Genomic DNA, 27,240 nt, shown 5'->3' on the forward strand with positions numbered 1-27,240 from the left:
CTGGAACATTCTAGGATATCCTGGCATGAACCCCCTGTGGGCGAAGCCAGGGGGCAGGGAGAAATTCACATTCTGTTTGTGAGAAGATGTTGCTTTTGAGGAGGAGGTTGAGTTTGCTGACTTGTCTGCTTGAGGATGTCTCCAGGAGGACCACAGCAGCCGTGTGGCCACATCTGGAGATGGCTGCCCCTCTGGAGAGGTCAAGACTCTGGACAGTGAAGCAAATTTCCTCCAAGAGAGTGGCCAGGTCGAAACTGTACTGTGATTTCTTTCCCAGAAAGTCTGAAGAATATTAACTGTGAATATTAATATTTCCTCCCATGCTCTCTACAGCTGGATGTCTCCTCTGGAAGGTCATCTTTTGTGCTGAAGCTGCAGAGAAGGCACTTTTCTTTCTCGTTCAGGAGCCAGAGCTCCTTTAAGCAGGGCATCTACAGTGACAGGAAGCAAGGTTAGCGATGAGAAGGTGTCCAGCCTCCCGAGGCTGCTCCTTGTCTCAGGACCAATGGCTCCAATAATGGTGATGGGGAAGATGAGGCTGGAAGGAACAGCTGGGCCTGGTGGCTTCGCTCACCTGCCATCTAAAATGGCGGAGAATTCATCAGTGGCCACATTTCCCTCCCGGAGCTGTGTGATAAGGCAGCTTATTAACAAGGCCGGGTCCGGGTCTACTGTCCTGTGAGGACCAGAACAGTGTTCTGCCTCGACTTCTCCACTGAGCCGTCTTTCCACCCCTCACCTGTGCACCTCTGATGGCTAAATGTCATCCCCAGGGCCACGTGCATCCCCTTCACCTGTTGACCCTCTACCTGGGGGCCACTGATGAGAGACAATGACCATGGGCGTTTCAAATCTGAGCTCTTTCGGGTGGAAACGCCCTTGATGGTAGCATCTCATCAGAGTGACCCTGGCAGCAGGTGGAGGGTGGTATTGCGTGCTTTGCCTTTTTCTCTGCATACTTTGGGTTCTTAATAAAAATAGTAAATTCCTAAGCAGGGCCCCCCAAATTCAGTCTCATAAAATGTGGGCTTGTGTTATAATGGGGTAGGTGAAATGACCGGGTGAGCTCGGTGCAGAGGGCAGGAGATCAATCACCCCTCACTTTATAGCCACCCGATCTTACATTATTGTAGGTGAGCTATCTTGGGACTTCATTCTGTATGGAATGAAGACATCATTTCCACTAGGTGCAAAAGGAGCACATTTGACCTGCATTTTGCAGACACAGTTAGCGTGATGATGAGAGATTCAGACGATTAGGTCATGGTCTGAGCTGGGGAAAGCTCTGGCCTCGGTATTACACTCGTCCTATCGCCTGAGCCAGGCATCCATGTGTGCGAGCGGCTGACCCCGGTGCACACCTTCAGGGCCCTGGGGTCAGGCAGTGGGAGTGTTGAGCCCCCAAGCCGGGCAGGGAGCCCCTCAGAACAGCGCCTGCACACCCTTCCCCCAAGCGCCCGCTGGAAAGCTGAGCGGGGCTGCTGGATCTCATTAGGCCACAGCTGCCCCGCAGCCTGGATACCGTGAGCAGAGCGCGGGCCTGGCTTCCATCACCTGAGTGCTGATTCATCCTGTAATCATCATCAGAAAGCACATTCCAGGTTCGTGGTTTAAGAGGAAAACAAACTTTTGTCTACAATCAAGGAGCCATGCCTCTCTGAGCGTTTAATGCTTCGCTGAGGCTCAGCACCACTTCTCCTCCTGTCTGGATCGGACCATCTAGCTTTGATTTCAAACACAGACCAGGAGGATGCTTGGAAGGGCACGGGGGCCCCCAGTCTGGATCTGCCTAAGATCTTAAAAGTGCAGATGTGGCCAGATGAATGTGCGCCGTGTGGATTCCCCAGGGAACGTTGGGCCCTGCATCTTTATTGGAAACACCCAATAAACCACGGGCCTCAAGGCTCAGTTGTTTTAGTGCAGGGCTTAAATGCAGCCTCCTTCAGGCTGCCAAGGCACCTTTGAGCACACTGCGGCTTGCGGTCCCCAGCAAACATGACGCCCTGAGGCCCCAGGCTGCTCCAGCACAGCCAGCTGGGAGCAGCGAGGCTCCAGTTTGCTCTCCGTGTGCAGGACGTGTTCTCGATGCAGGAACCCACTCTGCTCTGTGCACCAGATGACACGAGGGCCACCCATCATCAGGGATGGGGAGGCGGGAGAGCTGTGCCCAGCCAGGCACCCACTCACCCACAGGAGATTTTGAAAGCCAGCTGGCTGAGGCTCAGGGTGCGTCCTGGGGTGACGGGACAGAGTTTGTGTGAGTGCGGCCAACCCACCTTCCACATTTCTCTAGGTCACAACCAGCCCAGACAGCTATCCAGTCATCAAGCTCAGACGGAATTTCTATTGGCCGGAGAGCCAGGAAATTAAGGCCTGTGTGTTGCATAGCTCTACGTATGAGGAAATATGTGTCTTAGCTACAGGGAGTTTCTTTTGTCGCTGAGGCCTGGAGAAGGCTGACCTCCCGGCCGAGGGCTCAGCTGGCTCAGGCTCGGAGGGTGGCCTTCCAGGCTGCGCTCAGTGGAACGCCACCAACGGACACGTGCGCAGCGGGCCAGCCAGACACAAGTCGGGGCAGGCTCCTGGCACTCAAGAATCTGGGGTCAATGAGGGATCAATGGTGCCAGAGGACTGAAAACAATTGCAAACAGCAGGGTAGGCACTGGTGGTAACAGCAGTGGAACGCAGAATGCACAGATACAACTGTGCTATCCCAAAGTAAATCAACATCTTACCCCTCTGCAAGGCCTTTCTCTCAACAAGTGGGATTGTCCATGGTCAAGGTCGAACCACTGGTCAGTGCAAAGACCAATGACTCGATGGATCACTTACCCTTTGCCATGGGTGCCAAATTCATAGTCATTTAGGGGAGGTGTCTGCAAACTTCTGAAGCACGACTGATGCCTTCCTCATCTGATTTCACCCACACCTGCCATTTTTAAGCTACAGGTTTCCGTGATTCTTTGACTAACCAGAATGCTAGGTCTATATTTGTCTCTGTCATTTTTTCTCATGGCTGTGCCTGCTGTGACCTCCATGGCAGGGGTTGGGGGTGGGTTGACTTTCTAACACACAGGGAGGGACACTGACTCAGGGGAGTGGAGGGTAAGTGGCGGCTCTTGGCAGAAATCAGAGGCAGCTGGACAGGACCCGGACACCCCGGTGACGACATCTGGGAGATGACAGAGCCCTCCCAGGCCTGCTTTCCCCACAAGCTGCTGTGTATACACTGAAGTTTGCGTCCTGGATCAGAATGACTCCTTCCTGCTCTTGCTGCCTGGCCCCCCCTCTTTGATGGAACTGACTTTCGTCCCCGAATGGGAGCTGTCATCCCTCCCTCTCTAGGTCTCTGCCTCCCCTGGAAGGGAGGATGTCTGAGCCAGCCCCTCCCTGAGATGCATCTGGATGACAGCTGGTGGGGAAGAGGTGCTCCTTTTTAGGAGAAGAGCCTGGGGGCCACTGGTGGTCATGGTCCCCATCTCCTGGAGAAAAGCGTCCACCACCTTCTGGTGACAATGAAACCAAAATGCGGAGAGCATCGTATGGTGAGGGGGCCTGCAGGTTCGGTCTGAATTTGAACCCTGCTCCCGTGGTCCCCGCGGGGCTCCTGCTGTCTCTTGGGTCTATGAACCGATGCTCTTCCTTCTGTCCAAGTTCAAGTTGCATTTCTTGCTATTATACTTGTTAACAGATTCTTAGTGTTCTGCATCATATTGTCACTATTATTTCTGGTGCACAAGTTGGGGCACATTTTGGCAGCTGAGCACCCATTCATTTCAGCAGCTCCCGACACGTGGGGTGGGCTTGGGCGGCGATCGTCCCAAGCGAAGGCTCAGAAGACAAGCAGGACTTTGCTTCTTCTTCCCATCAGAGTCTGGCACTGAACGAACACGTTCAAGCTCCTGTTTTATAACTGGGTCAAGACTCAGGGACACTCAGTTATAAATAGTCAATACTCAGTATAAAAAGTGTTATTTCATGTTGCACTTAGTGAAACACTTAGTATTTGCGAGGAAAGATGAAAGGCAACAACAAGAAAAGATAAGCTGGAGACGACTCTGTAACCCCTTGTGAATACTAGGGTTTGCGGTCCTTATGGAGGCTGGCAACCATTAGCTTCCTCTCCCGTGAGGACTGAGCACGTGGGATTTAGATCAGATGTCAGATCTCCCCGTTCTTTCAATCCATCCTGCAAATCTTAATTCAGTCCAACAAATAACAACGGAGCAGGCAGCAGAAAGGTAAGTCCCTGTCTTACAGACAGACCCATAAGTATCCCTAACACGTTGATCTCATCCTGTTACTCAAAACCCCTTCAGCAGGCCTTCCCAAACGCCCTCAGCCTAAAGTCTCAGCTGGAAGTAGCTTTCAGGCCCTATGGGACCTCGTGCACTCAGCCTGTCATCCTCACGTCCCCAGAGGCTGGGGGGTCTCTCTGCTGGGCTGCTGGCCCAGCCTCCAGCCTCCAGCCTCCGGGAGGACCAGCCTCCACACTGAGAAGGAAGGTTCCTCCTTCACCCCCAGCCCCCCGCCATCTACTCCCTTTCCCCTCATAAGTTCTGACTCACATCCTTGCCTCTCGAGCTCTTCCCCACGTCCAGTCCTTATACATTTTTCTGGTGGAATTTCCCCACCATTTACTTTGAAACTCTCTCAAATAGGGACTTCTATGGTTGACTTAAACTGTGCCCTCAGCATGCATCTGGTGGTCCCTTTGTAGATGATATGCTCCTTGAGGGCCGCCAGCAGCTTAGTCATACGTGCAGTGTCCCAAAGCAGCAGAAAGTGCAGGGGACGCAAGGTCTAGGTCTCAGCTGTGGGATCTTGGCCAGCCGCCCCCCGCCCCGGGGGGGCTCCCTGGCTCCCCCTGCCTGCAGCTCCCTCCCCCGGGCTGCCTGGTGGTCTCTGCTGTCTGCCTTTTTTAGTTCAAGGCTCTCCTCATGAGAGGGACCTCCCAGTTAGCCCCACTCTCCTTCCTCTGGGTCCCTTCCCACCTTGGGGATAGTGCTAACTGGTCTTGTCACCCGTGCTGGCTGTCCTTGCTGAGGTGTCTGCCTCGTCTCCTGCCAGGAGCTCCCAGGATTCATCTAGGGTCCCGGCATTACTGCAGCACCTGGTGTCTACTAAGGACTTAATACGGGTTCATTTCATGAGTATAAGGTGGATCTGCTGACCTCACGGGATAAGATCTCCCAAATAAATAACAACAAAATCATAATTCTCTGGTAACAGTAAGTCACTAAATGGCCTTGTCTTTGTCATGTGTCTCACCTAACAGCACAGCCTATGATGTAAGTACGGACTATTGTTATCTGCGTTGTAAAGATGTGTGTATTGGCACTTCCCCAGTGGTGCAGTGGTGAAGAATCCGCCTGCCAATGCAGGGGACACAGGTTCAAGCCCTGGTCCGGGAAGATCCCACATGCCGCGGAGCAACTAAGCCTGTGCGCCGCAACTACTGAGCCTGTGCTCTAGAGCCCGCGAGCCACAACTACTGAAGCCTGCGCGCCTAGAGCCCATGCTCCACAACAAGAGAAGCCACTGCAATGAGAAGCCCTCACACCACAACAAAGAGTAGCCCCCACTCACTGCAACTAGAGAAAGCCCGCGTGCAGCAACGAAGACCCAATGCAGCCAAAAAAAAAAAAAAAAAAAGATGTGTGTATTAAATTACCTGTCATAAATTACCACAAACCAGTGGCTTGAAACAACACAAATTCATTACCTCATAGTTCTGGACGTCAAAAGTCTAAAGTCAAGGTGTTGGCAGGGCTGCAGTCCTTCTGGGTGCTCTTGGGAGAGTCCTTCCCGTGTCTTTTTCAGCTTCTGGAGGCTGCCTGCATTCCTTGGTTCACGGCCACATCACTCCAACCATCTGCTTCTCTCACCTCATCTCTTAGGATGGACTCTCACCCCTTGACTTCATCCTATTAGGACCTTGGTGATGACACTGGGTTCATCTGGATAAACCAGGATAATCTCAATCTCAAAATCCTCAATCCCATCTGCAAAGTCCCTTTTACCACGTGAGGTCACCTATTCACAGTTTCCAGGGATTAAGACGTGGGCATCTTGGGGGCACTATTCTGCCGGTCACAGTGAGGAAACTCAGAAACACAGAAGCAATTCTGTGAAAGTGTGCTGAGAAGTATAAAGCGCTTTGTAAGCAGGCGATCTTGATAATTTTCCTCATAGTGGCGAGCACTTGGGAGATATTCAACAAACATTTTGGAGTTGAAGTGATTCTTTAAAAGGGAAATGAATTGTCCCAATATCTATTAAAATACCTGCTTGAAGATTTTAAACTTTAGTTTTCCAGGATTTTTTTTTTATCTTCGAATTCTAGAGGTCTTCTTATTCTCATTTTCCTATGATCTTCTGAACATGAGGTTATTATTTAGTTCCTGATTATTCCTTAGGAGATATCTATGAGCCAGTGTAAGCTTATTTACCACCTGAGGAAACAAAGTCATAGCGACTGTCTTTGAGTGAGAAAGTACTGCATTAAGTTTGCAACAAAGCAATGATCAGACCCTTCCTGTCACAGAATATGGATTGGAAATGCGTAGTTTCTCTTTCCAGGCCACTATGCATTCATTCCTCTGCCATTCGGCATCTATAGGGCGCCTTCCAGGCACCAAGCCCTGGACGACGTACGCACGGAGCATAGATGAACACAAGAAGATCCACCCTCTGAAGAGTGTGCAGCTCATAGCGGGGGACAAATGTGTAAATATGCGATTATGACGCCACGCAAAAGGAGTCTAAACCAGCAGGGAACGAGCAGGCTGTACTCCTCGGCGGGGGTGTGACTAGGGAGCCCAGGCACCAAGCTGTGTGAGAAGGAACTGCGGACGTAGCTGTGGCTGCGAGTGATGCAGGGAACAGAGGCTGGAAGGGTCTGCTGTGGCTGGTGACCCCTGAGGTCTGTGTGAGGAGCGGAGGGAGGGTGCTCAGGAGGGAGCAGGCACAGGGGCCGGGGTGATGGAAGGTGAGGGCAAAGCAGGCTCTACGTCTCTTACGATCTGGCTTCCTTGGTCCTGTTCACCGCCCAGTCCCTTAATCCTGCATTGTTCTATTTGCTTTTGCCTCTGTCTTTCCATTCCCTTGAGTCTTAATAAATATATACGTTGAGATAAGACAGAATATATTGGCCCAGTGGGCATCCAGGAGGCATCAGAGGTTTAGCATTGGCCTGGGAGAGACCTGGAGGCGTCCCGAGCGACACGAGACTTCTCTCTAAGTCTCTGAAGGTAAGTTACTGACAAGGCTGCAGGGTTAAAAAAGCAGCACTGATTCCCTCTCCCCATCGGCAGATCTCCCAACTCTGGCCTCATCCTCTAGCCCCCTCGTCCTCTGAGCAGACAGTTTAACCTCTCTGAGCCTTCATTTCCTGGTGACAATAATAAGAGCCCCTTCTCTGGCTGTTGTAAAGATTAAAAGATTCAATACAGACGGTCCCCAACTTACAATGTTTCGGCTTATGATTTTTCGTCTTTACGATTGTGCAAAAGCAGTCTGCATTCAGTAGAAACCTTCAAGAGCTTCAAATTTTGAATTTGGATCTTTTCCTGGGCTAGTGATCTGTGGCCCGAGCCTCTCTGGTGATGCTGGACGGTGGCAGCGAGCACAGCTCCCTGCCGGCCACGTGATCGAGAGGTAACCAGCTGATACACCTACAACCATTCTGGACCCAGACTCTGTTTTTCAGTTTCAGTATAGAATTCAATACATGACATGAGATATTCAGCGCTTGATTTTGAAATAGGTTTTGTGTTAGATGAGTTTGCCCAGCTGTAGGCTAACGTAAGTGTTCTGAGCATGTTGAAGGTAGGCTGGGCTAAGCTATGCGGTTCTGTGGGTTAGGTGTATTTACCGCATTTTCGACTTAAGATATTTTCAGTTTACGATGGGTTTACCAGGACGTAACCCCACTGTAAGTCAAGGAAGATCTGTATATGTAAAGTTCTCAGCTTAGAGCCTGGAGCTTAACGGGCACACAAGAAATGTGTTAATTCCCATCACTGGGAAATTTTGCCCAAGGGAAGCTTTAATTACAGTTCCTTTCTCTCTCTCTCTCCCAATTCAAGGATTTGTTTCCAAGACAATTAACAGAATTCTGCCACCTATCAGCCCCTGGTAGCCAAGAGACTCCTGGTATTGGCATCAACACCATCTCTCTCGAAGCCGGGACGCTTAGGCAGGTGACAGTGTGTTGCTCCATGGCTCCCTCTGCATCCAGATTGGTGACCGTTACACAAGACACGTGCTTAAATATTTACTATGCGCAGAGTCACCCCAGCACGGCAGGGCTCAGGAGAAAATCCAAGAAGCAAGACGGCTTTGGTTATCATCCGCTCCCTAGCCTGGTGGAGCATATGCCTTGACGGGAGGTATCGTCAACAGCCTGGGCAACTGTTGCTTTAAAAATCTAACAATAATTGTCTCCCCTCAGGGACTTCCCTGGCGGTCCAGTGGTTAAGACTCTGTACTTCCACTGCAGGAGGCAGGGGTTCGATCCCTGGTCGGGGAACGAAGATCCCACATGCCGCGCGGCGCAGCCAGACCACCTCCCCGCAAAACAATAATTATCTCCCCTCAAACTCAGGAATAAACATCAGGTGTGACAGATTGGATGTCAAACGTAGGCAATTAGAATGGCTCCCTGGTACCATTTCCCTGAGTGTCCCAGTACCTGAGTTCCCAGCTTGGATGCCTGGTGCGAATGCTATAGGCAGAGGGGGGGAGGATCAGACATGTTTCACATCATCTCAAAGCTGCAGGAACATTATCTTTATTATTATTTCTCTTTTACAGGTAAGAAAATCTCTGGCTCAGAGAAGGTGAGTAATGTACCTAAGACTACGCGGAATGAGAGGAGGAGCCAGGGTTTGGCTCCCAGCTCCTTGCTTCTACAGGCATGGCACAGAGGAAAGGCTCACACAGGAAGAATGTCCCAGCATCCTTTCGAAAGTCTCCTTGAGGAGATGGGTCTCAAGGGCTACCCCCGTGGCCAAGAGGCCCTGGCTTCATTTGGCAGTCAGAGGTAGGGAATTCCTTCCACTAAGGGCAGCCCTGATCCTCAGGCCTCTCTGTAAATTTCCTCCAGAGGAGGTTCATGGCAGTGCCTCTGGGGATGCGAACAAGATAGGGCCAGATCCAATGCCAAGCAGGCAGCCAGGGGGACTGAGGCCATCGCCAGGGTAACCAAAATCCATGCTATCGAGGGATTTCTGGAAGGATTCGAATTCTCTCTTGGATCCTACCCAGGGGCGTGGAGAGGAAAACAACACCAGCGCACACAAGAAGATTTCAGAGTCCGGAGGGGAGGCAGGCACAGCCGGCTGACCGCTGCATTGGGAGGGCACGCCTCAGAGGTCCCTTGCAGCCTCCAGGCAGCGTTCCCTCCCGGGGAGCCTGGTATTTCTACAGCTGGAAGAAAGTCTGCTCAGACTGTCACGGGAGCCCAGGAGGGCAGCCTGTTTCGGGGACCCAGAGGCTGGTGCAGACACCCTTTAGGTCTCTGCCCTGTGTCGAAGCCCCGTCACCCCCCGATCCCTGGGAAGATCCTGATTCTGGAGGTGGCGGGGCTGCTGGTGACGCTGGGGGAGAGTCTGCATTTTCCTGGTGACTTTGATGTGGAGGCCTATGGGCCGTATTTTGAACACTGCTGCTTTTCCTGCCAACACAGCTTCCACTGCCTCCAGTCTGCCCACAGCAACACTTACAGCCACCTGGAGTCTCAGGGCATTCTCTAGAAGACGAATCCACACTGGAGTCAAGAGGAGTCTTCCCTGGGCTCATCATAGAGCTGTAGGGGGCCCAGGGGCAGGGCTGCTCCTGTGACTCTGCCCAGGGAGCAGTGTCGCCACCAAGAATGGTGTCCCTCTCCTGCCCCAGAGCCCGGAGAGGGCAGTCTGGGCTCACCCAGAGATAGACAGGCATGTGCTCAGAGCAGGACGGCTCCCTGCAGCCCGCTGGCCCCGAGAGGGTTAAGGGTCTGCCTGGAAGCCTGGATTCCAAGGAGTAATTTGAGCACCGGGAAAACAAGGCCCTTTCTGTATGGCGCTCTGGGCACCCCAGCTTTGGTGCCTGCCCCTGGGGGGTCAAGACCCCGAGCCTCCCCGCCACGGTGGGAAGAGGTTAGCCAGCAGCCCCAGGACAAAGAACGCACGCACGCACGGAGGAGGATGGGGCTCCATCTACACAACACTTCTGAACGTTCTCGAAAGGAAAATAAACAAGTGCGTGAGGTAGTGACTGAGATATTCAAACTATTTCCCTCTGAAGTGGGAGAAGTCTGTCCCCTGTCTCTCACTTCACTTCAGGCCCTTCTGGCTTTCTTGATCTTTCAGGGTTATAACTGCTATCTCAGTGACTAGTAGAAAACTCCATTAGGCTCCTTCTTGAGGAAGGGAATTAATGACTGAAAATTTAGTGCTTTGTAAACACAGTAGGGAAAGCATTTCCCCCAGGCTTGCTGATTCCTTGGCAGGGAGGGAGGCTGGATGGGAAAGTGAATGTTTCCAGCCTGTGGAGAGGCCTCCACACCAAACACTGCCTGCTTCTTGTAAAATCCAGCCCTACAGCACTGGGGTGCTCAAAACTCCTGAAAAAGGAATCCCAGAGAAAGCAAAAGAAACAGGAGCCAGGGAGAATGAGACCCGTCTGTTGAGTTGAAAAAACACCAATGGGTGAAATTTTCTAATCTAAATGCATATTTTCAGTAAAAATGTATGTCTTTGGCAAGTCCAGCTTTTGACCTGAATTAGAGAAATCAGTTGTTTACACAGCCCCAAACCGCAGACTAATTACCCTCTTTGTTCTCTTAAACGGTTAGGCTGGGCCAATGACATAAAACCCTTGGAAATAGAAAACCTCTCAGGACAAGCATTCAGAAGTAGGCATGGGAATCGGGATGGTGGTGTTATGCGTTGCTGGCATCCATACAGCAAGTTACTAACACCCGAGGGAGGGGAGGTCAGGGGAGAGGGCAGGGAGGGGGCACATTTGATAAAACAGCAATGTTCCAGGCCCTTTCCCAGAGAAGTTTCCTGGGCCACCAGATCTTTCTCCTTCAAAGCTGCCTTTCCCAGAGACTGGCCTTTTCCTGCCTAGTTACTTCCTCCTTGAGAAAACCACAGTAACATCATTTTAGCGAATCCTCATAACCCTGAAAGTTGGCCAGTCCCACTTGGAGACCTGGGGGATGGAACTGCCAAGGCCTGACCCAGGAGATTCATTCATTCTTCCCCAGCTTCTTGGTTTGGTTGTGTGAACTCATTTATTCTTTGAACAATAGTACTGAGTGCTTACTGTGTTCAGATTTTGGGGGTGAATCTCTGAGATTCAGGAATTGAGACCTTCAAAGACTGTCTCAATATCTGTCATAGCAACAGCAGCCAAAAAAGTGTATTACTTTGGGGATATCTGAGTTTTCGAGTCAACCCGCCATGACTTTCTCTCTGTTTTTTCCTGTTTCCACGGCACCAGGCAGACTCGTGAAATGGTATTGCTGTGGGTCTTCCAGGCCTCGGAGCTTGGAATGACCCTTCCTATGATTTCAACATCATTATGAATTTAATTTAATTTGCAAAAAAGTTCAGCAATCGTTTATAATAGGATTGTAAACCAATCTAAAATTTTTAAAAATGAATCTGCTACCTAAGTCCTCTGAGAAGTTAGAATATACTTTCCGAGTTTAGAAAATCAGAAAAATTAGGCTTTGTGTATCACATACAAAAGAGAAAAGTCTAGAAGACACAACTTGGAGATGTCCAAATCAAAGATTAAGCAAAATTAAAGATGCTGGTAAGTAAAATAAACAGCATTGGAAAATGTCACCACTCAGGTAGGCTGGCAGAGAATTTTAAAATTCTCTTTTCTTACAAAGGAGTACAGGCAACAAATACTCAGGAGCCCTTTGACCTAACACTGTGCCACAGAAAGGATGCGTCTGATGTCCGTTGTATTTTATTTGCATTTTTCTCTGTTCCACAAAGGAAGGATTTAAGGGAGTTTACAGAGGAGACACAAAATATAAGTTTAATATACACCGAAAATAGGAGCAAGTGAAAAAGGAAAGATAAGGGTGGTTGACATACAATGGAGCCAGGAGTGAAGCAAGGAAAAAATAGAAAATATACTGTTCAGGGTTATAGACTTCCCTCCAATGGGCCACAAGTTTGGCACTAGGGTTAACGAAGAAAGGGAAACAGATGAGTGTTTAACATAAAAGGGATCAGTTACTTCCAAGATCACTATTTTTGAAACCAAGGAAAGGCAGGCATTTCTCCTGAGGGCCTTTCCCCGCCCATCGGTGTAATGTACTAAGCCACCACCCTAGGAGCATCCCGTATCTGACCTTGCCCCAAATTTAGAACTGTGAAACTTGCTTAGGACTTCAGTTTTTTCTTGGTGCACAGTCCGCTCCTACATACCACATACCTGGGCACACACTTATTCAGTTTGGATCTGTGTACTTTGGTCCAGACAATGGCATCTTCCAGAATCTGCCCTACAGATCAAGTAGACAGAAAATATCACCAATGACTGTATTTTTCAATCCCCACGTTGTAAGGAACGTCCTGACCATGTGAGTGTCCGAGTGGGACTAATAAGAAAATTTGAGTATGAAGCAAAGATCACCTGATGGGTGTGGAGTATTGGACAAGCCCCCAACCTTCAGCCTGTCTGGGGAGGGGGCGGGGCTCCGTGGGATCCAGGCACTCTTGAGACCCATCCCAGGTCCAATCTACATGCCACGGAGACCAGAATGGGCGGTTTGGTATTTTTAAATGGTAACAAGTCTGTATTCCATCCCTTAGATGCTTTCCCCCTCTGGTCCCGTTAAATGTGTTTAATTGATGCTTCTTCATGTTAGAGTATAAATAAGCTGTTCCCTTTGATAGAAGTCTGGGGCTTTCCCTAGGAGGAGGGCACATCAGGATCAGCCTTCTCATTAAATGGCAATTAAACGACCGGTTTCCTCGCCTAGTGCCCGGGCTCCCGCGCTCCCGGAGTAGGGAAGGGCGGACGCGCCATCTAGTGGTCGCTCTCAGAACGTCCCCCAAGGGCGGCCTCCTGAGGCTCCCGGCACTCTGGCATGAGAGGCCCCGGCAATCCAGAGGTTAACCAAGAGCTTGTTGGGTCTCGCGTTCTCCTTCCAGCCTGGCTGAGCCTTTCCGTGAGGGTGGTCGCAAAGGGGCCTGGGCTGATGGTAGGCAAGGAACCCGGTTAAGAACGATGCGGCGTACCCTCCCTGCAGGGCAGCGTGCCTTTGCCGCAGGGACCTCCTCCCTGACTCAGACCACTGGTCCTTCTGCATCCCTGCGCTACGTCTCTCTGCTGCTTTCGCCGCAGAAGCCCTGGGACGCCCCTGGCTCCGCACCGCAGCTGCTTCTACCCCCTAATGCTGGCACATTTCTCCTTGTCCTCTACTGTGCAGGGTTCCCTGGGCAACTCAGAGGATATCTCCCTTGGTGTCTTCCAGGTCTTGGAGTTCAGGATGACCGATGACCCTTCTTACTATTTCAACATCATTATGAATTTAATAGGTTTTTGCAAAAAAAAAAAAAAAGCCCCGGGAAACATTTATAATAGAATTTGCATGAGAAAATGCATTCCATATTCCAAACAACCAGCGTGTATACAATCCAATCATAAGATAAGGGCTTCCCTTGTCTATAACCTCTCCTACCCAGCATCTCATCCCCCTAGTTCTCTTCCCCAGGTCAAGATCAGGGCCCAGGACTCTGGGACCCGGTATTCACTAAGTCAGGGGTTAGGGGCCCAGCTTGGCTTAGGCCGGGCCACGTGTAGGAGTCAGATCAGATCTGCCTGGGCAAGTCAGATGGACTGTGCAGTGGCCGCCCAGAGCACGAAGCAGGCACAGAGATGCACGGCCCAGATCCCCTTCTAGAAAGAGCATGAGGCCCAGTTACAAGGAGCACGGCTGGCTGACAGCCTCCAGCTGTCAGCTTCTCCAGGACATGCCTCAGCTTTCAAACCTGGTTCTACTCTTCTTCGGGCGGCCCAGGCCTACCTCAGAGGGAGGCTGTGGTCCAAAGGCCCAGTGCTTCTGCCTAACACGCGACTCCTTTCCTGGACGGGCTGGGCTCCAGAATCCCTGCTGAGATGCTCCTCTTGCCTGATGGTTCCCCTCCCACAGGAGTTTCTCGGCTGCACGCTTAACTCCATCTCTGGGTCATTCCTGGAGAACGAACCTAACAGATTGACTTACCCTATGGAAGTCAGCTTCCTTGGCATTTGGGGGATCATGATCCCCTTTTGAGAGCATGACCATAACTCTGGGGGTCTTCCCAGGAAATGTACACATACACACACTCAGTTTCACTGAGTGCAGACCTCCCAGGCCACCCCAGGGGGCTCTGAGTCAGGTTGAGAACCCCTGGTTTGAGGGAGGGTGTGGGCGCAGGAGGGGAGGGGGATGGTGAGATGGGGGTGCGGGTTGACAAGAGAGCTTCAGACATTTGCAGCGAAGGCTTAATTCTAATTTCTGCCTCAGATGTGACCCTGAGCCCAGCTTCCTATGAGCTCATGGACTCTGTGAGGACAGATCGGAAGCCAATTCCCTTAAGTACTCTGCAAGCCCCTCAGGCAAGCTGCCCAGCTTGGTCCCATATGGCTCTGGCACAATGAGGGCTCAGAGAACAGAGCTGGCTCAGCCTTGGAGCGCCAGGGCCCGGTCGCCCATCTGGCAGGGATGGGGGTGGGCACCACGTCATCTGGGGAGACCACCATGTCTACCAGGCCCTGGAGAAAAGGTTCTAGGCACCTTGGAAGGCAGCATCCTTGAAGGTGGACATCACTGAACTAGGTCCAGCCGGAGAGAAAGAGATGCAGCTCGGAACTTGCATCTAACAGGACCTCCTCCAGAAAGTCCCCCGGCCTGAAATAACTGGCCTGGGTTTGCAGGGGGTAGGTGTCCTCCATGAGCAGGTGGGAAAAGGAGCCAGAAAAACAGGATTCTGCAAGCTGGGCAGTGGTGTTGTAGGACTTACAAAGGCAGACACAGAGCACTTATTATCTACCAGGCACCATTTAAGCCCTGACATATAGCACCTGATTTCGTTTTCATACAAACCCGTGTGACAGGTCCTATCATGAGTCCCATTCTGCACTCAAAGCCACTGATGCACAGAGAGGTTTAGCAACCTGCTAAAGTCACACAGCTGAAAATCAGCAGAGCTCGGATTTGATCCCACACAGTGGGGGCGGGTCTATGTTTTTGATCTCTATCTGTGCTGGCTCTGTGCTCCACAGTGGTCAAGAACTTGGACCTTGATGTCAAATGGCTTAGGGTACATTCCCAGCTCCCCCTATTACAAGCTGTATGATGTCAGTAGGTTTCAGACCTCTCCATGACTCAATTTCCTCAACTGAGTGTAAAATGACATTAATCCCACCTCACAGGGATCTGTGAGGTTTAAATGAGATAGTCCTGTAAAGGGCTTTTGCTGGCACTCAGAAAAATGCTCAAAGTGACATTGCATGTATACGAAGTCTTGGATGTATGCCAACCACAGAACTCAAAGTGCCTTCTTCAGAGAAACTTGTGTTCCAAACCTCCCAGGCTGGCCCAGGCCAGCCCAGCCACAGAGGGCCTTGAGGTCAGGAGGCCTGGGGCAGGCATGGAGTTAAGGAAGCCAGGCCCATCTTTCCCCACGGGTTCCTTGCTGGGCCCGGGGCCCCCGAGGGCTCCTGGTTGCCTGGAGCTCTCTATCTTCAAAGGGTTTATGTCCTGGGAGCCTGCCCAGGCCCTGCTCATTCCTACAAGTGCCCGAATCAATAATGCTGTTGTTTCCCTGAGAGACGAGGGGCATATGGGAGAAGGCTGAGGGGACCCTGTCACCCACCCAGCTGTCTGAAGGCTGGCCTGAGCCGGGAGGGGAGAGCCCACGTGGGCCCGGGGTCCCGCCTGCTTTCCATCAGGCCAGCCTGTGGCCTCGAACAAAGGAGCAGTTACAGGGAGCGCGGCTTGCTTTGTAAGAGGACACCCTTCTAGGGAGTTTAAAAGCCCCTGATGAATACAAATTTAATCAACGTGAAACTTTTCTAGTACACGTACTTTGTGTAAAGCAATAGGCACTCACATTCAGGAATACAGAACCCCAGTTCTACAGAAAAGTTCCTACAGGCAGAAAGAAGAGAGAATCCCGGTTCTAAGACAGGGGAGGTCGGGGAGAGGCGGTGGATGAGGGCGGGGCTGTGTAGGTGTAGAGCGTGGGGTGCAGGGCTGGGAAGAAAGGAGGGGTTTTTGGAATGGATTTTCACCGATTAATACATTATGTGGGTGTCTGTTTAAAATAGGATATGAAATAATTAAAAACACAATGCAATTTCACTTTATAATTTGCATTCCATCAATCAGGATCCAAATGGAGGCTTTTCTTGAATGAACCTAAATTTTAATCTTTTACTTCTCATTTCAGAGTTCATTACTCTTGTCTCCTTAGAGGCTTTTTTCTCCTGGCATGGCATTAAGAGCTGGAGAGTGTAGTCTCATCATATAAATGAACTTTATAAGCCACGGGTTCCTCCATTCTCACTTTAGCTGGAAGCATGAGCTACTTGAAAGGACTGCAAATAGTCATTCCACCCCTGACTTTCTTTCCCTGTATGCAGCATCAGAACTCAGGTCACTTTGGGACTTCCCTGGCAGTCCAGCGGTTAGGACTCTGTGCTTCCACTGCAGGGGGCACGGATTTGATCCCTGGGTGGGGAACTAAGATCCCCAAAGCCGTGAAGTGCAGCCAAAACAAACAAACAAAGAAACAAACAAAAACCAACCCAACCGAAAAACCTCAGGTCACTTAGCATCCTTTACAGATACAGCAATAAGAGGTGTTTTTTTTCCCACACAAATTTGTATAAATATATTTTCCCTAACAAATGATGCTTGATTAAATCAGTTAATTTAATTATAAGAACACCAGAAAAGTTTATTTTTAAAAACTGCCCTAGTGACTTCCTTGGCGGTCCAGTGGTTAAGACTCCACGCTCCCAATGCAGGGACCACGGGTTCAATCCCTGGTTGGTGAACTAAGGTCCTGCATGCCACATGGCATGGCCAAAATATGAAAATTTAAAAAATATAAAAGAATCAGCCCAACATGCTTCAAATAATTCATTGATGTGGCTCTACCCCCTGTAGATTGGATTATATAAGAGATTGCCTATTACTTCCTGCTTAAAAAGAAAAATAAAACTGCCCTACAGTTATTAGTTTCCATTTTGATTCTTTTTTGTTGGCTTTACTCAACAAATTATAAGTGCTTACTATAGACCAAGCACTAGTCTAGCCATGGGGCTATAACACTGAACAAAATAGACAAAGGTTCTGCTTTTCTGGAGCTTTGATTTTAGAATAAGCATATTTGTCAAGCGAGTGAACTAATTTCTGAGTGTTATGGTAGTGGTGTGCAGGAGGGAAGAACTGGCAAGTCCTTCGGGGGGGAGTGTCTGGGTTGAGATGTGGATGCCAGCCACGTAAATGTGGGGCAGTAGGCTGTCTAGGGAGCAAGGACAGCAAGTGCAAAGGCACTGAGGTAGGCATCCACTCGGCGAGTCCAAGAACAGAAGGGTCTCCTGGCTGGAGCGGAGTGAGAAGATGCCATCCGAGTGGTCAAGCAGTGCTCTGAGTGCCCCAGTGAGGTTAGGGCTTCACTGTCAATGCCTTGAGAAGCGCTGGTAGGTTTTTAAACTAGGAAGTGACGAGATCTGTTTTGCTTATAAAGATTCTCTGCTGTCAAGGATTTGCTGCAAAATAGTGTGGGAAGAGGGGAGAAGTGGGTCAGGGTCTAGTTAAAACAAGACTGGCTGTGGGTTGCTAAGTATTGAAGCCGGGTGTTGGGGTTTCAGGGGGGGTATTACATTCACTTTTGTTTTGTGTGTGCTTGAAAATTGCTATAATGAAAGTTTACAGAAGAACTCTTTAGACTGCAGAAGAAACAAAAGTGGGAAAAAAGAACCCTTTCAACTGCAAACGGACAAAACCAAGCAATAGCAAAATACCTTCTCTGGCCACTCTGGTGAACAGATTATGTCGGGATGGAGGGCAGGGGACATCCAGGTAGAGGGTTTCTGCAATGGTTCAGGCAAGCACCGTGGGGCAGGGGGAATGGAAGACGTGAAGTAGGTCTGGGGCGTTTTGGAGCTGGAGCCCACTGGACTTGCTCGTGGGCTGGGGGTGTGGGGAAGGGTGGGAGGCGTCAGCACAAAGGACTGTAGGGCAAGTCATTATCCCCAAATGTGCCTCCTGCCACTAGACGGGACTGTCATCTATTGAACTGCATTAATTAGCTTATTAATTGGAGGATGTGTATTTATCACATCTTTGAGTTTCTGTATTTTCTGGTGCTTTGACCTGTGGGCTTTGCTGTTCCTGGAGGGACTGCCCCTCCCGGGGTTAGCAGTTCCTAGAAAGAAGCAGCAACTGGCCTGTGAGAACACTTTTCAAATACAAACCAACCAATCCAGAGCCCACAACCCACATCCTAGCCACCTCCCTTATCTATCGGGCTCTTACACTTGGGGCCACTAGTCCCCGGCCCTAATCACCCCAGGCCTAGGAACCAGACAACTCAGGACAGCCTATACCCCAGAGCCTGCTGAACTATTCCCAAAGCCAAGCCCAAGCCTGCTTCCCCTGCCTTGTCCATCCCCGCCAGCGGGTAAACCATAGTGAAGACCCTTCCCCATCATCCCCGCCTCCGTCTCTGCCTCCTGATTACCTGGTGCTTCCCCGTGTGGCCCTGCCCTTGGAAACCGTGAGTCTTACTTTACAATAGCAGTTGTCTCCTGATCTGCTGGCCTCACCATACCTGAATAGTCATACAACTTACATTTCAAAACAGAGGGCGTTGCCTGGTGCTATTTGAGGGGCACCAGGAAGCCCTCCCCACCAAAACGGATGACCCTCACCATTGGCAGCCTGAAGTCCTTCCCTTTCTGTCTGCACGGATCTGTGTCTGCCCCTGACCTCCTGCTTAGAGGCAAGTGTCTCAGAGTTGAGTTGTGTTGTGTTGCCTTTTCAGTCCTTTATGACTTCCTGGGAGGAAGCCCAGTAGGACTTCTCTCTTCCAAGCACCCAATTTAAGCCACGTTGAAAAGGGGGAATTTGATGAGAGAAGAGAGCAAAAAGGACCATTTGCCAATGGAGCCCTCTTGGGGCTGATAGGCCTGGCAGGATACTGAGGGACGCGGGGCAGCCAGTGGGGCCACGTTAGGGCGCTGCTACCTGCTAGAGCGTTCCAGAGAAAAGCCAAGAAGAGGGATACAACCAACAAGGGAAGTGGAAGGTACCTAAAAATTCTCTCGTGCTCTTACGTGTGCAGGGCTGCACGTTACACAGTTCCAGGGGAGTGGTAGCTGTGTGGATGGTGCCCTGGAGCTGGTAGGGCACTTGGCTCTTCCAAGAGGGTACGAGAAGTGGCAGGAGGTCAAGGAGTTATGGGAGCTTTCTCTCCTACAGGCTGTGATCTGCTGCCACGGCAGGGACTCTCAGGGTCCCCTTGTGAGAGCTACTGCTGGACACGGCTGCCCACCACAGGGTCCATCTCTGATGCCTCTGCCCAGTCCCTGTATCGCCGTGGGACCATGTGACCACCTGGCTAATGGAACTGAGTGCAAGCTGTGTGCATCACTACTGGCCAAGAGGGGGAGGTGTCCAGGTGTCTTCCCATGATCTTTTGTCCATCAGGGTGACCTGGGAGGCCAGGTGTTGAAGGTGGAAGTGCCACATGATAGAAGGAGCCTTGAGTCACTCCTTGGAGGAGGACATTCATGAGTGAGAAACGAACTTTTACGGCATTCATTTGAGCTTCTGAGATTTAGGGGTTATTTGTTAAAGCAGTCGGCCTATTCTGACCAATACGACTGCCTGCTCTGAACAGAAATCTCATGGATAATTGGAGTCATAAATAATCCCCACATGATAGCTTAGCCAGTAATTAGAGCTCTGGTCTGACCAAGTCTTGTGTGGACTCAGTGAAAGAGAAGCAAATGTCTTTTTCTACCCACCCCATGATAAGGCTTGTTAATGAGCATCAAAATGGCCAGGAGACTGAGAACAAAAAGCAGGAGGAATGAAAGGCCTTAAAAAAAGCACAGATCGAACAACCAAACCTGAGAACATCACTTAACCAAGTTGTAGAGGGAACTGTGAATACGAAAAGAGGTTTAACACAGTGACTGCCAAACCAGTCATCATTTAAGCAGTAAACGTTTAGTGACCACCTGCTATGTCCAGGCACTGTACTGGGTGTGCTGTGGAGCATAAGTCAGACAGGGTGCCTGTCCTGAAGGAAATTATAATCTAGGTGTGGGAGATGGAGACAAAAATGAATATGTAAGACAATAAGTGAAATAATTGTGAGTTGTATCAGGGGCTTTGAAGGACTCAGAAAAGGGATGAAACCGAACAGCTGTGGGAAAGCGTAAGGGGGAGAGGGGAGATCTCTCCCTCAGAGCCAAAGGGAAGAGAAGGGTGGGTTGCAGGCTGTGCAGGGTAAAGGTCAGGGCTTGGAAAGCAAGGAGGATGGAGAAGGGGCGCCAGAAGCATTCCCGGCAGGGAGGCAGCATGTGCAAAGGCCCTGAGGCTGCGGCTGTACATGCTTGAGCAGCTGAGTGAAGACCACTGTGAGACCAGGTCGGGGTGAGGGAAGGTGGCATGAAATGAGAGACAGAGAGGCTGGATTAAACAGGGCCTGGGCCGTGGTGAGAATTTTGACTTTTATTCTCATTTCAGTCTCTCACTGCTTCCTGGCCTTTCTGTTTCAAAGGGCCCACCTCCTACAAACTATTGGGTAGAAAATAAACTGCGAAGATCTATTGTACAACACGGAGACTACAGCCAGCATTTTATAATAACCATAAATGGAATATAACCTTTAAAAATTGTGAATCATTATATTGTACCACTGTAACTCATATAATATTGTACATCAACCATAGTCCAATAAAGAAATAAAGAGATTAAAAAATTAGTAAGTAAAAGGGCCCACCTCCACCTTCATCCAGGCACTCTGGAAGTTTTACAGAGAACCTCTTTCCAGCCTCTTCTGAGTGGGTGGCCGTCTGCTCCAGACTGAGTGCAGGCCAGCGGGGGCTTCATTGTCTCCACCTCCTCTAACTCTAGCACCAGACACAGGGCATGGCTTCCGGCCACATGAAAGGCAGGCCCCGGGCTTGTGGGGACCGGGACCTGGTCATGGCTGCTGGAGGTTTCCATCCTGTCTCCGAGGAGCCAGGTCAGCCTGTTGCTGCCAGGAAGCTTCACACCCTGTGCTTTTGGGATCAGGGGAAACACACACATAGAGCACCATCCTCCCAGGGCCCTGGCCTGAAGCCAGCACCAGAGGGGAGTAAGCTACAGAGGAAACTGATCAGGGACCGCCCTGGGTGTACCGAGGGGCGGGGCTGAAACGGCCTGCCCCGTGGCAGGCCGTGGTGCCGGTGAGCGGAGCCCCGCCCGGGGTGATGAGGTCAAAGCCAAGGCATGACCGGGGCTTGCCTGACACGCTCTCTGACACCAGCCGCAGTGGCCAAGCTCTGCCTTGAGGAGTACTCATACAGTGTCCAAACCAGCCCTTGTCACACAAGCCACACTATTTCTGACAGGCAGCCGCAGCGGGGCAGGTGCCGGCCGCGGCGCAGGTGTGGAGCCTCCGTGCTCAGGCTCCTCCCACCATCCTCCTTCCCACCCAGTTAACTCCCCAGAGACCCGGCCTGAGGCCTGATTTGTCATGAGGACAGACAACACGAGGGTCTGTAGAGCAGGCTGCACGGAGCCGAGGCTGGAATCCCAGGCGCTGTTTCCTAGCGGGTCGTCTGCTCAGGTGGCCTGACTTCAGCAGAAATCCACAGCGGAGGCCCAGAGCTGCACGAGCACCGGGGCAGTGCAGAATTCCAAATCCCAAGTAACGGGTCTCAATGGGCAGGCTTTCATGAAAGTCCCACCAGCCTTCAAGGGTTCAGCTGCCACGGGTCACGTAAAAGGTAGGTAGCTTTAATACACAGTTTCATTTGCTTGACTAGCAGCCTGGGTGCAGATCATCAAAGAATGGCTTGGGCTGGACAATCTCATAAGAGAATCCAGCCAGAGCTGCCAAGCCATATATGTGTTAATGTTGCAATGTCCACCCTGGACTTCAGGTCAAGATTAACTCAGTGAAAAATATTATTTCACAAGGTAGTAGACACCTTCTGAGTTGGAGAGCAGGGGGGACCCAGGGGGATAGATGAGGCATGGGGTATGTTTTGCCAAATGGTGAAAGCGGGGAAGTCTTTGAGAGAGGCTTCCAGGGAGAGCAATATTTTTCTTTGCCTCAACGACTCAACTCGGCTGTCATAGCCCCAAAGCAGCCCCAGATGGTACACAAATGATGTCGCTGTGTTCTAGTAGAATTTTATTTGTGGACACTAACATTTGAGTTTCACATGATTTCACATGTTATGAAATAATCTTTTTGTCTTTTCCTACCATTTAAAAATGTAAAGGTAACTTAGTTCATGAGCAGTGTAAAACTAGTTGGTGGGCTAGATTTGGCCCCCAGACCTTAGTTTTCTGACCCTTGAGATGGTTAAGGGTTCTCTCTACCCATCACTCAGTTTCAGCAAAAATCAGCTCATGGGGCTTCCCTGGTGGCGCAGTGGTTGAGAGTCCGCCTGCCGATGCAGGGCACACGGGTTCGTGCCCCGGTCCGGGAAGATCCCACATGCCACGGAGCGGCTGGGCCCGTGAGCCATGGCCGCTGAGCCTGCGCGTCGGAGCCTGTGCTCCGCAACGGGAGAGGCCACGACAGTGAGAGGCCCACGTACCACAAAAAAAAAAAAAAAAAAAAAATCAGCTCACGGTCCTTCTTGTTTCATCTCTTCCCCTATTCTTTCTCCCTCCCCTTGGATTCTTGGAAGCAAACGTTAATCAACAAATTATTTCATTCATATTTATATTTCAGTATTGATCGCCAAAAGAGGCTCTAATTTTAAGTATAAAACTACAACACCATGATCACATCTAAAAATATTAACAATAATTTCTTAATATCATAAAATATCCAATTTGTATTCCATTTTTCCAACTGTCTCATCAATGTTTATTATTGCATGTTTTGAGGGTTTTTTTCGCCCAGTTTGTTTGTTTGACTCGGGATCTAAAGAAGGTCCCTATATTGTAATTGCTTGATAGGTCGCCTAAGTCTCTTCAATCTATGAGTTCCCTTTCTATCTTTTTTGTTTCTCTTTACAAATTATTTGTTAAAGAACTTATAATTTTGTTCTGCAGTGTTCGCAGTAGTCTGTGTTTTGCTGGTTGCACCCCTGAGTTGTGGTTGGATATACTGCTTTGTTCTGCATATTTTCTACAATGCGATGGTATTTTCTGCTGATTGGAAGTTAGAGCTAAAGGTTTGATGAGATTCAAGTTTTCTTTTGTTTTTGGTTTGTTTTGTGGTACCATTATTCTGCGGGTGGTATTCTGTTCTTCCATCAGGAGGCACATAACCTGCGGTTGTTTTGCTGTTTGTACATTAGCAGCCGTTGACGACTGTTGCCTAGATCAATTCCTTTCTAAAGAATAAATAGAGTTAATTTTTTTAGGAGCAGTTTTAGATTTACAAGGAACTTGAGCAGACATTACAGAGAGTTCCCACAGACCCTCACGCTGCCACCCACAATGTCCCCTATTAGTAACATCCTGCACTAGTGTGTACCTTTGTTACAACTGATGAACCAATATTGATAAATTCTTATTTAATCCATAGTTTACATTAAGGCTCACTCGTCGTTTTGTACAATTCTATGGTTTTGACAAATGTGTAATGACATGTATCCACCACACACGATCATGCAGAATAGTTTTACTGCCCTAAAAATATGCTACACTCCACCCATTCATCCACCCCTGCATCTCTAAGTCCTTGGCAACCAATGATCCTTTTACGGGCTCCATAGTTTTGCCTTTTCCAGAATTTCAGGTAGTTTTAATCATACAGTCTTTCAGATCGTCTTCTTTTACTTAACAACATGCATTTAAGTTTCCTCTATATCTTTTTGTATTTTGAGAGCTCAGTTCTTTTTATTTCTTTTATTTACATGCTGAATAGTATTCCACTGTATAGATGTACCACAGTTTGTTGATCCATGCATCTACGAAAGGTTCCAGGTTGGGGCAATTACAGGTAAAACTGCTATAAACATTCAGGTACAAATTTTTGTGTGGGCATAAGTATTTAACTTGGGCAAATACCAAAGAGCACAATGATTGTAACGTAAGGTAAATATGTTTACCTTTTAAGAAACTGCCAAACTGTCTTCCAAAGTGGCTGCACCATTTTTACCTTCCTACCAGTAATGAATGAGACTCCCTGTTGTTCCACATCCTTGCCGGTTTTTGAGATGATCCCTTCTTTGGATTTTGGTCATTCTAGTAGGTGTGCATTGGAATCTTGTTGTTTTAATTTGCAGCTCCCTAATGACATGACGTGGAGCATCTTTCAGATCCTTGTTTGCCATCTATGTATCTTCTTTGGTGAGGTGTCTTTGCCCATTTATAAATTGTTTTTTTTTTATTGCTGAGCTTTAAGTGTTCTTTAGACACAAGTCCATTACCAGATTTGCGTTCTGCAAACATTTCCTCCAAGTCTATAGTTTGTCGTAATAATGTCTTTCACAGAACAGAAGTTTTTAATTTAATAAAGCCCAGATTTTGATTATTTTCTTTCTTGAGCCATGTTTTTGGTGCTGTATCTAAAAACTCAAGGTCATTTAGATTTTTTCCTTTGCTCTCTTTTAAAATGTTTTATATTGATATTTGGCATTTTACATTTAGGTCTGTCATCCATTTTGAGTCAGTTTTGTGAAGGGTATAAGGTCTGTGTCCAGATTCATTTTATGCCATGTGGATGTCCAGTTGTTCCAGCACCATTTGTTGGAAAGACTATATTTTCTCCCTTGTATTGCTTTGCTGCTTTGTCCAAGATTGATTGACTGTAATTGTGAGGGCCTCTTTCTGGGCTCTCTATTCTATTCCATGGACCTGTTTGTCTATTTTCTCACCAATACCACACTGTCTTGATTACTGTAGCTTTATAATAAGTCTTTTTTCTTTCTTTTGGCTGCGTTGGGTCTTCGTTGCTGCGTGCGGGCTTTCTCTAGTTGGGGCAAGCAGGGGCTACTCTTCGTTGTGGTGCTCAGCCTTCTCGTTGTGGTGGCTTCTCTTGTTGTGGAGCACGGGCTCTAGGCACGTGAGCTTCAGTAGTTGCAGCACGTGGACTCCGTATGTGTGGCATGCAGGCTCTAGAGCGCAGCGCAGTAGTTGTGGCGCACGGGCTTAGCTGCTCTGCAGCATGTGGGATCTTCCCCGACCAGGGATAGAACCCGTGTCCCCTGCATTGGCAGGTGGATTCTTAACCACTGCGCCACCAAGGAAGTCCCTGTAATAAGTCTTGACATCAGGTAGTATCAGTCCTCTAACTTCATTCTCCTTCAGTACTTTGTTGGCTGTCCTGGGTCTTTTGCCTTTCCATAAAAACTTGAGAATCAGTTTTTTTGATATCCACAAAATAGCTGGCTGGAATTTTGACTGAGACAGCACTGAATCTACAGATCAAGTTGGGAAGAACTGACTTAATAATATTGTCTTCTTATCCATGAACATGAAATTTCTCTCCATTTATTTAGATTTTCTTTGATTTCTTTCATCAAAATTTTCTAGCTCTCTTCATATGGGTCTTGTGCATATTATTTTGGGTTTACTTGAGGATCACATTTTTGGATGTGTAAAGTAAATGGTATTGTGTTTTTTTAATTTCAAATTCAAATTTTCATGCTAGTGCAGATCCACTCTTTTTTAGGAGGCCCAGAATAGTGATATGCTATCATCCCGTCTTCATTTATTAGCTGACAAACTTCTATATTAAAAAATTCCCCTCATCAACTCTTTGGTTATTCAGAAGAATGGATCCTTTAGGGAAAAAAGTATCTTTATGTGATATTTTCTTTAATTGTCATTATGAAAAATATTTTATATATTTTAGTATCCTATTGTATTTAGTTTCCTTATTGGTGCCCAAACTGTCCCCTTAGCACTGGGGGACCTTTTCAATTGACATCTGACATGCCCCGTGGCTTCTGATAGTTTCTTTCTTTCCTTATGTGACAAGGTGGTCCAGGCTCATCTTATACTCGTCCTTTCTCTGACCTATAACCAGCCATTTATCCAAGGAGTCCAGGTCTCTTTTAGTAGGAAATGGTGTTTAGAAGCCACTGAAATACACATGTCTGACTTTTCAGTGGTCAGAGCTGGGAATTGTACGTTTCATTTATTTAAGATAAAGTATATCATGAGTTTATACTGATATACTCAACTTAGAACAGTGAGGTTTTCTCTTAGTCCCACTGGTTTTGTAATGTTTTCCTTTCTTCCATCTTGGAATTGCTTTATCCCACAGTACACATACAGTAGTCTCAGAATATAATACCGCTGTTACCACCAACAGTATATTTATTGAAAACAGTTTAGGTTGTTTTCTTTTTCTTTTCTAGTCCTGGTCCTTAGGATATATCCCATTAGAGATATACAATAGAACATGGTGTTTTAAAATTTTCCGGTGTCGTTCCTGTTTGTGGGGTTATGCCACCAAGAGGTTATAGAGTGAAGTTTGTTTCAATTTGGTTTTGCTTTTTAAAAATTTAGGCATTTAAAAATTGCTACGTGCGTTTGTCTTTTCATATTTCTTTTTATATTTTTGCCAGTTTATCTTTGGAATGAATTCTTAGAACTGGAATTGCTGCTTCAAAGGGCAAATACATATGTAATTTTGCTAGGTACTGCCAAATTCCCCTCAGCAGGGGTTGTACCATTTTACATTTTACTGGCAAAAAGAACCTGATTCCCCATCTTAAAGGTTCATCCCTTACATTTGTAAAGTGTGTTAGGGCATGCTAAGTGTTTTCTTACAACATATTTTATTTTATCCTGGCAACAGCCCTAGGAGTTAGGTATCATTCTCACGCTAACTTTGTAGATGGCAAAACTGAGGCCCTAGAGAGCTGGAGTGTCCTGAACACAATAGGAAATGAGCTGACCGTAGCCTGGGATCCATGCTCAGGATCCCTTGGCACACTCGGGCAAGACAGTGTCCTGTCTCTTGTGTCCAAGTGGCTCTGCCCTCCAGCCTCCAAGTTTTCTTTGAGCTTATGGAAATTTGCCAGGTGTGT

The sequence above is a fragment of the Mesoplodon mirus genome (genome assembly GCF_964341445.2).
Source record: "Mesoplodon mirus genome assembly, chromosome: 17".
NCBI lineage: Eukaryota > Metazoa > Chordata > Mammalia > Artiodactyla > Ziphiidae > Mesoplodon > Mesoplodon mirus.